At 43.7% G+C, this 14374-nt stretch overlaps 1 protein-coding gene across 1 annotated transcript in view; it reads left to right on the top strand.

The window, feature by feature from the left end:
* Positions 1-295: 295 nt before the first annotated feature.
* LOC131592409 (fatty acyl-CoA reductase 1-like) overlaps positions 296-14374 on the top strand; it is a 114927-nt gene continuing 100848 nt past the window's right edge. The window contains exon 1 of the mRNA XM_058863900.1: positions 296-381. The gene's annotated coding sequence lies outside the window, so the exon portion shown is untranslated. The remainder of the gene's footprint in view (positions 382-14374) is intronic.

Raw genomic sequence — 14374 nt, 5'->3', positions numbered from 1 at the left:
CTATTTTATAACTCTGTTTCTGTGCGCAGCATTCTTCTCAACCATTTTAATCGCAGCCGTAAATTCTGCTGTAAGCTGAAGAGAGTAAGGAGGTGTAATAACCTTGGAGGACACCCAAGGGACCACTCGCCCTGCACCTTCACCATGGATTTAGGAGCTTTCGGGACTCCCCCGCCCTCCTCTGGATGCCTGCGGGGCTCCAGCGCAGCCCGGCCGCGCTTCCCGCATTCCCGGCCGCCGGCTCACGCCGGCGCAGGCGGAGCGGGGGAGGACGAGGGTGGGGAAGGGGCTTGGGGAGGCGCTGAGGAGGAGCCGCCGCCGCCACTCGCTCTGCTCCAGCCCCAGCGAGCCCGGAGGCGGCAGAGGAGCCCCGGCAGCCCGGTAAGGAGGGGAGCCCTCCGGGAGGGATGAAGGGAAAGGCGAGAGAGAGCCTTTTCTTGCCTGCCCTACTGGTTCCTGCACGGCTGGCGCGGCGTGCCCGCACCCCTGCGGCACGGCCGCGGCGGGGAGCGGCCGGGCCGCCGAACGCTCCTGTGCCCCACAGCTGAGGGGCGACGCCGGCGGCGGCCGCGGAGGAAGGGGCGGCCTCAGGCGGGGGTTCACGAGCACACGCGGGGCCGAGCGCTGCCGGAGGTGGCCCCGCTCTCCCGCCCCGGCGGTGCCCGGCGGCTCCTGCTGCAGAGCCCGCGGCGAGGAGCCGGCTGGCCCAGGTCCGCACCCCGGGCGGGCGCGCATCCTCCCCCTCGTCCGGGTTCGGAGCAGCGGGGCAAGCACTGCTGCTCCCCGCTTCCCTCCCCCGGCCGGATACACACTGTCACACCGGGAGCGCCACCGGAGGTTTGTTAATTTTATTTGGGGTGGGTTGTGTTTTTTGTGGATTTTTTGTTTGTTTGTTTGCTTTTTGCTTGCTTGCATTTTCTGTTTTCCTCCTTCTCTTCTTTGCCGGGAGTTGCTTGCGTGCTGGTGAAGGTGGGGGGCAGCGCTTTGGAAACAGGAATTGGTCGGAAAACCGGCAATTGAAGGTAACAACCCGCTGGGGCACGGCGGAGGGAGGCAAAGGAAAAAAGCCAAAAGCACCAAGGAGGCGGTGTGGGGGCGAGGGAGAGGAGGAGGCGACGCTGGAGACGGAGGATGCCCGGGAGGCGGCGGGGCCGGGCCGGCGGCGGGGCTGGGAGGCTCCGGCAGGGCCGAGCCGGGCAGGTACCGCGGCCGGGGAGCCGGGAGCGGCTGGGTCGGGCCCTTGGCACCGGGCGGTGCCCCGGGAGCAGCGGCGGCCCCGGCCCCGCCGGCGTTTCGGCTCTTCCTTGGGTGAGTTGAAGCCGGGATGCGACCCTGTGGAAGAGGAGAGATGTGGCGAGCGGCTCCCGCCCTGCCTCGCCGCAGGGTTGGCTCTGGGTGGGGGTAAATCATCAGTGCGATGCTGTTAAAAATAAAGGAAGATCTGATCTAATTTTGGGGGAGGGTTGCGTTTTTCTTTTCCTGCTGTTAGGCCCGGACGTTGTTTTTGTTTTTTCGTAATAGAAGTGTGGTATTAGCCCTAGAGTTTTAATCGTGAGAGGGAAGTGCCTTACTCAGAGCCTTGATGCTGTTCTCTGTGTCTTGCTTGGGAAATGACTGAATATCCCTGCTTACCCCCCCACCCTCAGGGCACCACAAATGCAAATTTTGGTACAGGAGCCGGTGAGGATATTCTCAGTTCTCTGGAAACTAGAAACATGTGACCTTGTCTTGTCTTATATACAGTTCTGTACTGTAACGTTGTTACTCAGAACAATTTGTTTTTTATGTGTTTGCCTTGGAACCCTTTGAGGGCATAGCTAGGGAAACAACTAATGACAGACCATTATCTTGTGGGGGAAGCAGTAAAATTAAATGGGAATTCACCCAGAAATATTGAGCTATAAATTCAATCAAAAGACTAGTTTTGCATCTTTATTTAGACTATTTATTTGGAGAGTTTGCTATCTCTGAAGGTCATTATTGGGCTAGAAAAATGTGTTCCAAAATCCATATCAGCTCTAATCCTGGTTCACTTGAATTTGTATTAAAACAAGTGTACAGTAGAATTATTAGATGATCCCAGAAACAGAACAAAATACAAAGGCTTTCAGAAACTTTCAATACCAAAGCTCACATTATTTTAGCTTGTTAGTTTAGAGTGTAACTTTCTGTGGGTGCTGGCATTCTGGGAGCCTTCATCCCCACTTAAGAAGTTGGTGGCACAGAGATACGCTACAGGAGTTTGTTTTGATTTGCACTGCTATATCAAAAGCATCATCACTTCCTGCTTACCTACAATGTTTTTGCAAGTTCTGTTCATTACTGAGTTAGGTACTGATCTTCTGTTTGAAGGAGCTACACAGTTTAAAAATCGCACTGATAGTTGCTTTAGTGAAGTTGTAGAATCCCTGCTGCAATGTAGTGCTTTAACCTCTAGATCTTTTATGTTGTTCTGACAACTTGTTTCTGCATAACTATAGTGTTTTAAAACATTTCCTCGGTGATTTGGGGTTTTTGTCTAAGTTAAATTCACCATAAATTTCAGTACATAGGTGATGAGAATTGGGGATGAGAAAATTGAGGGGATGGGGATGCTATCTATCACTCAAAGGTATCTGAATTAAACATGAATCAATAGCAGATTTAGGCCAGCCTTCTACTATATTTAGAGTATGTTTGAGGATGCATCTGATATTGTAATAATGCTGCAAATTCTTCAGTTCTTCCAATTCAGGATTCGAGTCTAATTCCCATCAAGGCTTGTTTAAATTAGTGGTGAGGAAATGTAGTTTTAAAACATCTTGAAGATCATGTGAGAAAAGGCTGAGTAAATAGAACCCATAGCACGTCAGCTGGGAAAAAAATATCTAGAGATCAACTGCTAGAAAAGTCATAGGAGATGGCCTGTTAACAAAGGCATAAAGTTTGTGGCTGTTACTTTAGGCAACTTTTACTGATAAGTTTTTTGTATCTTCCCCAAAGTCAGTTCAGATGTGATAAACCTGAATCTTGGGGAGGTGGGTGAGTTGGGAATGTGTGGGAGTCTGGCAGGGAGAACATGGATGGTGGTGGGGCAGAAGGTTTGTGACAGGGACTGTTGGCAATAGGACCAAAGGCACAGAAACTGCATCTGTCTGCATGGTGCAAGTAGAGAACACGAACAAGTGGTCATTGACTTTGGAGGTCTTCTGGATACTGATGATTTCAAGTCCTGTGGCAGGGCGTAGATCTTTGTTCCAGAGGAGCAGTGTGCAGAATTAGACTGTCATTGGAAAAAAAAAACCACTTTGGTTCTTTTTCTATACATTTCACATAGAAAGCTTGTAGTTCTGAAGAGTTTGCCAGGTTTTTCCCCAATAGCAAGTTATTTTGACCTGTACAAGGGACAGATCATGTGAGCAACTCACTAGGGTGGATAAAAATGTACTGATGAGTACCTGACTCATCTGGGGACTGTTGCTTATCTTACTGTGTTTTGTGGTGTTGCTGTGTTTGGAAGAAAATGTTGGGAATAACAGCTGCAGGGGGATAATGTTAGCTTTCTCCTATAGTTGCATTATTTTGCATTATCACTGTGAAAAATTATAGCATTCTGTTTCCCTAAGGGTCCTGAGTCCACAAAGGAGGCTTAAGAAATGGAAGTTTGAATATTGTCCAGCAAGATTAAAATTATCTAAATTAGTAGGAGTGAGTTGTGGAAAGAGTCAGTCATCCAATTGTGTCTGTAAATGTTCACTTCCCTGACTCAGGCAGCTATTTCACAAAGACAGTCCTTGTTGGGGAGCTCTTCACCTGTGCCCATGTGGAGCTGTGCTGGCACTCCCCAAACCTTGCTCCCTAAATGTGGGCTCCTGCCTGACCAGGGGGTCAGCCTGCCTGCCTGCCTGACCTCTGGCTACGCATTCCCGACCTCCTGCTTGGGATGGGACTATTACTCCTGGCCAAACGCAAATCTGCTCTTGTTGCTTTTGGCCTGGTTTTCAGTTGGATGAATTCCTGGGTGTGACTCAACGCCTGACTAAAACACTCTGAGGAATCAGCCGAGATCGTGCGCTTGGGGGAAGAGCGGGCTGCTCCCCCTTGCAGCAGGGGACCTTCAATCTCATGAGCTTGCTTGGTGCAGCACTGATGCTTCTGCACGGCCTCCAGATTTAATTTGGCTCCTATCTGGCCAATTTGGAGAGGGAGGAGAGGTGCCTGCCTGTCTCCAGTCACCTGTGTAGACATACCCTTCAAGGGTCTGATGAACTGAGTCCAAAAGGAAACTTTCTGTCCTTCAAGGTAAAACTACAGCAGATGCTTTTTCTTTTATTACTGTTCTTTTCCATTCAGTTTTTGAACGGTAAGCCTATATTTCCCATTTCTTAATGCCATCTTAGGCAGACATTTTGTCTGTGGTGTTTTTTGTATTTTTTTTTTTATTTTTATTCTTATTTTTATAGTGCTTTAAGGCTTTCTTTAGAAAATGGAGCTGTCTGTGAGTGACATGAAGCATTAAAATTACAGCCAACTAGATCTTTAATGATGTGAAATGATAATAGCAGACATGTAATTAATGTTCTGTTGAAAACTGGAAACCCTTTCTCCCTCAGATCTGTGGCTACATTTGTTGCTAAAGCATGAGGCGTATTGAAGGTTTGGCAAAAATACTTGTAATTTAGTTATGATCATGTTATGTTCTAAGCTTATATTATCTGTGTTTTGCAAGAGTTGCTTGAATGTGTTTCTCTTTGTATGTACCTCTGCATAGGCAGTTTCAAGTATCTGGAAATTGCATGGGGCTCTGTTCTTCCACCCATGCTCACAGAAAAAGATCTCTTGTGCCTGAAAAATACACTGTTGTGTTTGACTCTAAAGTTTTCTCCTTCCCAATTATTTTTTCTCCTTCCACAATGTAATTGTGGTGCAGCTGTGCCCATAAAATATGGTTATAATAGATTTTCCTCATAATTAATTACTCTCTATACTGGTATCCGTCTTCCATATATGCTTTGAGTAGCAGGTGATTATCTTGTGAGGTTAACAGAAAAAATACAAAACACGATGACTGATTAATGCATTCAAGAATGGCGGGACTGGTCACAAACCAGGGTGCTTACAATGTAATTTCTAAAGACATCTTTCAGCCTTGCGTTTGTCCAAGCCCAGGTCCATGTTTTATTCTGTCCAATGGTAAGAGGCAATTTTACCATGGGGTGTTCTCTGGAAACAAATACAAGGTTTTGATACCAGTTTTAAATGGCTTATGTTTACCTTTGTAGCAGACTCAGTTTTCAGTACTGTTTCTGCAGTGCTGTGTAAAATTTGGACTGGCTGGACTGACAGCTCCTTTTTTTGGTTTGTTTGTTTTCTGTTTTATCTTCCTGAAAGAAGCCATAAACCTAATTGTTTGAAGGAAAGAAATGTTCCCTGATTTAATGTAAAGAAGGGGGATTTATTTTGCTGTAGATGGTTCAAAAAGGCCTCTTCTTATTTGGAGGCTGCTGAATACAATTACACTGTGGTGTTGCAACCCTTTCTAGAATATTCCTTCGTAAAGTACCTTGATACTGTGGGTAAAATTATGAAAATGTTAATTGACTGCAATTTTGGGAACAGTGCAATAGATAAACAAGAAAAAGGTTCTTACAAAGCTACGCAGTTGTATTGTTTAAAGAAATGTAAAGCAAGAATAAGTGTTACGTTGATATTAAGCCAATCACTCCGGTTTCTGAGGAAAACCTGAAAAATGGAAATGCTGTGTAAGAAAAGTACCAGGCCTTTTCAGGAGTGTAGTTCCTGCCCTACACTTTCATAAATATTGAAAGAGAGATTCTTAATTTACTCACAAAATGTATGGGTATTAGCAGAGCAGTGTTCTAAAAGGTTCTTTGGAATAGGTTGTACTGTGGAGGTTATGGCTGAGATGGTTACAGGTGGTTTTGATAGTAGACAGAGGTGGCACTATGTAATGATTCATTGATAGAATGAGAAATTGTCTGAGTCATCTTTTTAGGTGTGCAGTAATAGCTCAGAGAAGAGTTACAGCTGACTGGTGTTGTGCTCCAGCTAAGGCAGCGTGCCCAAAACGACAGCGTGATGCTCATGCTGTCTCTTTGTCATTAGTGGGTCCTTGTTCCCTGAGCATAAATAGCAGTAACTTGGAGAAGGCTGCATCTGTAGCAATCAACATGGCTTTGGCCAAGCACACAACACTCATTGGAAATGCATTTTTCTGGCACTGCTGTAGTTTACACATGAAATAATGTTTTTTTACCTGTTTTCTCTTTTTTGGGATGTAATGTGAATAGCTGTGTTTTAGTGCACTTTGCTCCCATTGCAATATTTCTCTAGGATTAATTGACATGAAGTTATTCACCATTTGTCAAAGTTTGGCTATGCAGGGTTGCAGCATCTGAGATGCCTCCTTCATTACTAGGGCCTTCAGAAGGAAGTGCTGGTGCTTTGAGCAGAGCTCTGGCCTGTGGGCAGGTGTGTGTGCCAGGGCTCAGTGCTGGAGCGTGCTGCGATGCTCTCTCTTGGGCACCATCCCATGGTGTGGTCAGAAGCAAAGTGGTCCTGGTCTGTGATAAATGGTTGCCAAACCCAGGAGCTCTGCCCACTCTGATCCTGGCTGGGACCAGCAAACACGGGGGTGGGTTTGTGTCATGTGTTAGGTGGCCTCCCGGCTGCTCAGCCTAGAGCGATGGCTTGCGTTCAGCTGGGCTTCTGCAGAGAGGAAAAAGCAGTTTGAAGGTGGGATGAAGAACATGAGTGAGTTTTGCCTGTCCTTTCCTGGCTTTGTGGCAACCAGCGAGATCAGCTGCTTTCTAGAGTAAGGAAAGGAAAGAAAAGAAAACGAACCACTTCTTCTGCCAGTACCCTGTGGAGCTTCTAGGATGGTGGAGCCAGGGACTGCCGCAAATCTTTTCAAAACCATCTGCTTTTACCACCTGTCACTGCTTATTCACTAACATGGGGGCTTGTTGGGCATTAATTTTAAAAATGTTTCTCTGTAAGTACAGAAATGAATAGGTTTCTTCTACAGTCCCATGCTTGAGCTGTGGGTATATAATGGAGGAGTTTCAGAAATGCTCTGTTTTGAGGGAGAGTCGGGGGGTGGGGGTGGAGAGAGAGATAAAAGGACTTGCCTCCCTGACACAAAGCACTTTCTGATGTAGTACATGCTCACAGAGCTCTTTTATTTTTGTTATCTGTTGGTCTGAAATGCATGGCATGATTCTGTTTAAACCTAATTTTAAGGACAATTTTGAGGGTGAAATTTTGTTACAGAAGGAGCCCTTAGCAAAACTATTGCATATACTGATATCAACTTATTCATTGCTTCTAGCTTTAAGTCAAGGGAAACATCACAGTTCAGGACTGCTTCGAGATTTCCTCTGGCTATTGAATTAAATGTCATTGCGGTAAAGGACCTAACTCCTTTGTTGGACAAAAAATTTTTGAAGAGGCTGAGGCTGTTGGTCCCCAGGCCATTAATGTGACACCCAAACTCATGTGAAATGTATTCACATTCCTAAATTGAATGTGACAGACAGAATTACACCCTTAGTTTACCCTCAGCTCATATAACTGCATCCTTGCTGCTCTACTTATGACCCTGCAGACTTCAAAGAAACAACCTGCTTGCTTTTGAGATAAAAGATCTGTTTATGCAGCCTTGGAGCTCTGAGAGTCATGCAGTGTGTGCAGTACATTCTTCTTTATTCCTGTGACTGCAGCTGGAACTTCTCAACCTAGGTCTTTACATGCCCTGTGATCCTTTCTCCAGTAATGTACATTACTGCTCTGATATGTTTCGGTTTCTACTTCCCTGGGCAGCCCTGCTGCAGGAAGAACTGAAATCCCAGGTCAAGATGTTAGAGACATTGAATGATAGTAATTCCCACCAGTGACCTCCTTTGAGTCCTCATTGCTTCTGTCTTCATTAGGTACTCCACAGCAATACATTCCTACTATGGAACAAAATGTCAGTGATCCCCTCGGCACTTCTTCCTGCCTTTCTTTGTATCTGAAGTAAAGTTGATGACACTTTTAGAAAGGAGAGGGTGAGGAGCCCACAGGGTACCAGGGTGTTTATGCCATGATGTGTTTTGTGTGTAGCAAAGTAACCATCAAATCTTGCACCTAAATGCAGTACTCAAACCTGCCATCTCAGTGGAAAACCTTTGTAGTTCTGCAGATAACCAGTAACATTTGTCATGCTACTGTCTAGCTATGGTTTTCATTTTTCTTTATTTTTAAGTTTATGTTCAGTGGCTACTGCCTTGTCCCGTGCATTCTCAAAGCAGCCAGTGGGTTTCTGCTATGCTTGAATTTAAGGTTTCAGGGTACCCTAAACAACATAGTGTTTTGATAAGAAGTGCTGGATCCTTGATTAATTTCTCAGTTAATATTTTTTCCATTTCCTCTAATATCTGTGTCCTTTCCCTGGCATTTTGGTTTGTTCCTTTGCCTAGTTCTGCTGTCACTTTGCTAAGCTGAGAGAGCTCAGGCTGTGTCCACAGACACAGACTCATTTCCCGCTGGAAGTTCACCTTTGTTTTGGCCTATTCCCGACCCCTCATTCCTCTGTAGTGTCAGGAAGACTCCTAGCTGTGTATTTATCTCTTTGTCTCAAAGCAGAACTGAACCCATCTCCACCATGTTCTAAAGCTGTCTGTATTCACACTAAAATCAGTGCTTTACAGGCACCTGCCTCAAATCTGGCAATCTGCTACAAGATCCAAATCCGCTGATCTGTGGAGAAGTATCAGTTCCTGGTGCTGGAATGCTCTGTACATGGGGCCTCAGGTCTTTTGGCCCAGCATTTTCTTCTGCTGGATGTTTCTGTTGGCCCATATACAGCTGAGATTGTTTTCCTGCCGTTGGGAACGCTGAATTTTCCTCTGAAGGGAAAGGCTATTGCTTTGGCTGGCTCGTAGTTTTTCAAGAGCTGGTAAGACATAGCTTACAGCTGGTAAACTTGTCCACAAAGAGTTCCCAGCAAGCAGATCAAGAAGAAGGTGGACCTGTATACTTCCAAAATGATGTGATTGACAACCCACCCATGTTTTAAGGACGAGATGTCTGGACTCAACTCTGCCAACACGGTAATACTGTTGAACCAATCGCATATGCAAAACTAAACTGTGATCTGACAGCAAGTCAGTCACAGCCTACAGATGCATTAGCTGCTCATACTATTCCACTTGGACAGGGGGTGTGTGTATTAATTTTCAGGTTCTTGGAAACTTTTGCCTGTCAATGCTACATTTACTGCAGCATTGGATTTCAAATAATGAATATTTGTGTTTCAGTAGCCAGCCCTCTGCTGGTGAATCATCAATAGGCTGAAGTTGCATTAATACTGAACACACTTGTCACCTTTTCTGGAAGGCCAGAATTCCCCCAGCCCAGGATGCTGATATACATATATCATGTTGTTTTGCTCTGGACATTCAATATGATTTTAAACTTCCAGTCTTATAGGTTGGCACATCTAGCTGTTGGTATGTAACCTTAAAAATGAGATAAGCGTGTTGAAAAAAATAATACACAGTGCCAGAGATTCCATTGCTGACCATAGATTGCATCCTTGAAGATGGGGAAGCTCTTGCCTTTCTGAAGTGCCATAATCTGCATTAATCCAAACCCAACTCCTCTGCTTGGCACTAACATTTAATTTCCCTGGCAGCCTAGACAAGCCTTGTTCTGGGAGATGAAGTAAGGTGATCTGGAGCCCTTTGTAGGAGCTTGTTTCTGATCTGAGGTTCATGTGTTCAAAATGTTAAAATAGTCACACTTCTGTAAGTCTTTCATTAAATGGCAGGGTGCCTTCAAAGAGAGTAGTTCTCTTAGTTTCTACATACACCTACACTGAGTGTGACTAACGTGATTGTGACTGTGAGCCCTTAAATAAAAAGTGGAATTCTAGAAGTAAGTCTCATAGCATTCCTAGATGCAGAGCAGGAACCTTGTACCTTGTTGCCTGGGTAAGGAGAATAATTTATTATATCTTATTGTTGGAATTAAGACAGTAGGATTTAGTTTTGTTAAATGCATGCAAATCCTCATATGGATTTTAACGTATAATTTTCAGTGTGTTGTCTATATTATCACTTTAGAGTAGCATTGGCAGCATTTGATGCTTTGCTCCATGCAGCTTTGTAAAAATATCACCCAGTACTGCTGACTCATTTATAAAATAAAATGGGCATATCCTTGCACTTACTTTTCCTTTTTTTCTCTCTTTCAGACTTCAAAAATCCTACCTGCTATATGCAACCTTTCCATGCAAAGTATAGTGCCCAAAATATCCTGTGTGAGATGCTTTTTATCTAAAATGCTTATAGTTGCTAGTAGCAGCTTCCTTTAAATCATTTACAGGCTTTTCACTGGTGTGTCTCATAGGTAGATGGGTTTTTATTCTCTACAGTGCTGTGCAAAAGTCTCAGCGAACAAGAAAGTTCCACTTGCACTAATAGAGATATTGCTTCTATTTGATAATTGTTTTGAAATTTTAGGAAGATTAAGGCCAGAAAAATACAGTAAGGATAACTATTTCTGTGATGAAAAGGTCATATTTCATTGCCTTAGCTTTTTAAAATGCCATGTTTTTTCATACTTTATGGAAATTTACCTTCATTCCTTTAAAAAGCAAATTCTGATCTGAGTGCACTGTTTGGTAAAATATATAAATTTTCTGCTGTAAGCCTACAACTGTAGAACTCTTTTGTTTTATTTTGGTTTGTGTGTTTCTTCCTTGATTAAATAATTTCTTTAATATACTGCAAATAAGTATCTGGTATAGCATTAGCGGGGGAACATATGTTCTGATGTTTTAACATAAACAAGGAAATTCTACTAGTATTTCCCCACCGAGACTGCATGCTACAAGAAAAAGATATTCTGGGCCACAGGTAGTGTGGTCTCTATCCTTTAGAGAATGTTTTTTGCCAGAAAATGTTGATTTTAATGGTCCTCTTAAGTGTGCACTTTGTGTTTACTCGCACACTCATTGGAGATGTGCATTTTCTTTGTTAGAGTGTGGTGTTAGTACTGAAAGCAAAGGGAATACAGCAAAGCACGAGTGATAACAAGTGGTACAAATTATATGAAAATTAGGTGAACATGGTAGATTTGAAATCAAATGCAGAGGTCTGCCAAAGGGACACAGGCTGAATGAAGAGGAGCAAGGCAGTGCTTTGCACTTGTGTTTCCCACTTCACTGTTAACAAAGAACATGAGATTAACTCTGCCCAGCCCTGCCAGGCACATCTGGAGAGCTGTGTCCAGCCCTGGGCTCCTCAGCACAGGAGGGACAGGGAGCTCCTGGAGCGGGGCCAGCAGAGGCTGCAGAGATGATTTAGGGCCTGGAGCATCTCTGACAGGGAAAGGCTGAGGGAGCTGGGGCTGGTCCCCTGGAGCAGCCACATCCTAACAGAATCCATGCGGAATCTAGTAATTTTAGTCCTGTTAAGTAAGTTTAAGGTCATATATCAGAAAAGCGAATTATTATTTTTCTTCATTCCTTCAGTTACTTCAGAGATACTATTAAGGGAAGGGTTGGAAGTTTTCTTTGTGCTGTGGGTATTTCCTGACTGTTCTTCTCCCTTAATCAGTATTTTGAGGCTAGTGCTCTGAATATTTGAGATCTCTTATTTTTAATATCACTGGCTAGTTGTGAGGAGCACTTTTTGGTAGATAGCTGGTCATTGAGCTTGAGAGTAGAGCCCTTTCCTGTTTTATAGGGATGGGGTGGGGATAAATGCTGTGTCCTCAGAGCCCAAGTGTGGGATTGAGTGCACAGGCAAGAGGTGGCCTCTCTTGCAATTTGTCCCACCAAGCAAGAGGCATGATACATTCTTGTTCCAAATAAAGTTTTGTACAAAAGCAAAAAAAGATTGCCTAGCGGAACTTAAATAACCAGTGCAGCACAGGAAACAGAGTATTTTACTACTGAGAACTATTTTTAAAAGCTGGCTGTGTTCAAATCCATCCAGCTGGATGGGATTGATGCTAGGATGATGAAAGACATAGGTGATGAAATTGTAATTCTGCAGTTGCAATTTTCTATGAAAATAAAAGAGAGGTTCCTGAAAACTAGGGAAAGGCTTTATTTATTACACCTATCTTTTAAAGAAGGGAAAGAAGGGTAATTCAGGGCTAGTTAGCCTTCTGCAATCCCGAGAAATATTATGTATCATGTCTCCAGGGAATTTGTTTCCAAAGTTGAGAAGAATGAGAAGATAATCAAGAATAGTTGACCCAAATGTATCAGGGGCAAGAAGTATTTGATGAACCTGAATGTCTTTTTTAATTAAATGACCATATATGTAGATGTGGGCATATTGGTGGATAAATTCTTTGCTGTGAGGATTGTGAGGCACTGGCACAGGTTGTCCAGAGTTGTGGATGTCCCATCCCAGGGATGGAACTTTTAGCAACCTGGTCTAGTAGAAGGTGTCCCTGGAGGTTGGAACTGGCTGATCTTTAAGTACTTGCCGCCCCAAGCCATTCTGTGACTCTCTGACTCCAATTTTTGTTATCATCTCTCACTGAGGAAGTATATGGATTGTTAGATTAATTGAAAATTGTGTGGATGTTGGAGTTCAAAGTGTAGTCTTCCATGGCTCTGTGTCTCACGGGACACAAATAACAAGTGGCCTGTGAGGGATTGGGCCAGTGATGTCACCTTTCTGTTAATTACTTAGATGGTGAGATGGAATGCACCCAGAGAAAAGTTACAGATCACATTAAATTGGCACGAGAGTTCAGTGCATCAAGTGGTAGAAATTCAATTCAGCTGGATCTTAGGAAGGCTGAGATTTGTCTAACAGAAAGCTCTTGAGGTTCATTGAGAACAAACATGAAGTTCTGTGCCCATGCAGATCAACTTCATGCAGGAACGTAGTCTGGGAAGCAGCTGGCTGAACAGAACATTTGTGGGAAATCTATGGGATACGATGATTGCTGCCAAGTTGGAAATGAGTTAGTGATGCGTTTTCATTGCAAATAAGGCAAACAGCATAGTGGTCTCCATGGCCAACAGATCAGGGGAAGTCATTGTCCTTCTCAGCATTGCTGCGTACTCTGTTTCTTCAGTCAGTCCTGAGGTTCCTCAAATGAAAAGCACAATGTTTAGAAAATGGAGAGTGGGCTACCAAGGTGATTCTTAGCCATGGGAACCATAAGTAATGAGGAGAGATTAGGGTCCTTGGGCTGTTTAGTCCGGCAAAAAAAAGAGGCAAAGGGGGCTATCCTATTGAAGAAGCCAGTAGCTTCTTGAAGACAAGTTCTGATGACTATGGAGATGAACTCTTGTTTAGGGCAGATCATGAAAACAAGGAACAACTGTCGCAAATTGCAGCTCAGACTGGCCATTAGGAGAAATTCAGACTGGTCATTAGGAGAATGTTTTTCATTACTAGAGTAGCACAAGAGTTTTAACATGCCAACCAGAGAGGTGGTGGAATCTTTCCTTGGGTGTTTTCGAGACTCAGCTGGACCAAGCTGTGGCAGACCTCATCTGGCACTGATGAGTCCTCTTCTCCAAGCAGAGAATTGAACTGCTAATCTTCCAAGAATCACAACTGGGATTTTTGTGTTTTTCTGTGATTCTGCCCAGGACTTCAGGGCTGAGCAATGTAGAAAAAGAATTTTGTACAGCTGTGACATTGCTGTGTCCACAAGGGTGAATGTGAAATGGTGGACAATGGAAATCATTCTATAAAGATTTCCTCCTTACTGTCAGCTTGAAATATATCCATGTACTAAGAGTCCTTAACTCTGTATGAGATGTGGGTTTATATTGCCTAGCCATTTTTAAATTTTCTGTTCTTTTGACATGCCTTGGGAATAAACACCACAACGTTCACATGACCATAGGAAGCCAGGTAATTTGTATTTCATCAGAATTATTTCATTTGAATTATTTATTGAGCATTACATCTACTGTAGTCATTGTTTCTCTCTTTGTATGTGTTCTAGGAACTGTAGAAATGTATAGAAATCTGCTTTTGAAACTTAATTTGTCAAAAGTAAGAGAGAAAGAGATATGAGAAAATCTGCTGTCAGAATCATAATAGATCTGTTTTCACAGATCGGTGTTGATGATTGTTTTCAATTGAGTTGATCATTGTTTTAAATCAGATTGTGGTTGATTGCGAGTGCTGCAAGATTTAATTGAAGAGGCCAACTCATGGAAAGGTGAAAAAGTAGTCAGCTAAAAGCCAGGATAATTGGGAGCATGGTTTTATCAGTTATCTAGGGTATGAGCGAAGACAGACAGAATGGGGTCAACCTTTGACAAGCTAGAAAGAAACACCCAAAGTCCTGGTTCTCCAAACCCACAGCCCAAGTCCCATTGCCAGAAACCTGTGGGTGGGAATTC

This window comes from Poecile atricapillus, chromosome W, assembly GCF_030490865.1.
Source record: "Poecile atricapillus isolate bPoeAtr1 chromosome W, bPoeAtr1.hap1, whole genome shotgun sequence".
Taxonomy (NCBI): Eukaryota; Metazoa; Chordata; class Aves; order Passeriformes; family Paridae; genus Poecile; species Poecile atricapillus.
The sequence above is the reverse complement of the archived record's forward strand: the minus strand, read 5'-3'. Positions and strand labels throughout refer to the sequence as shown.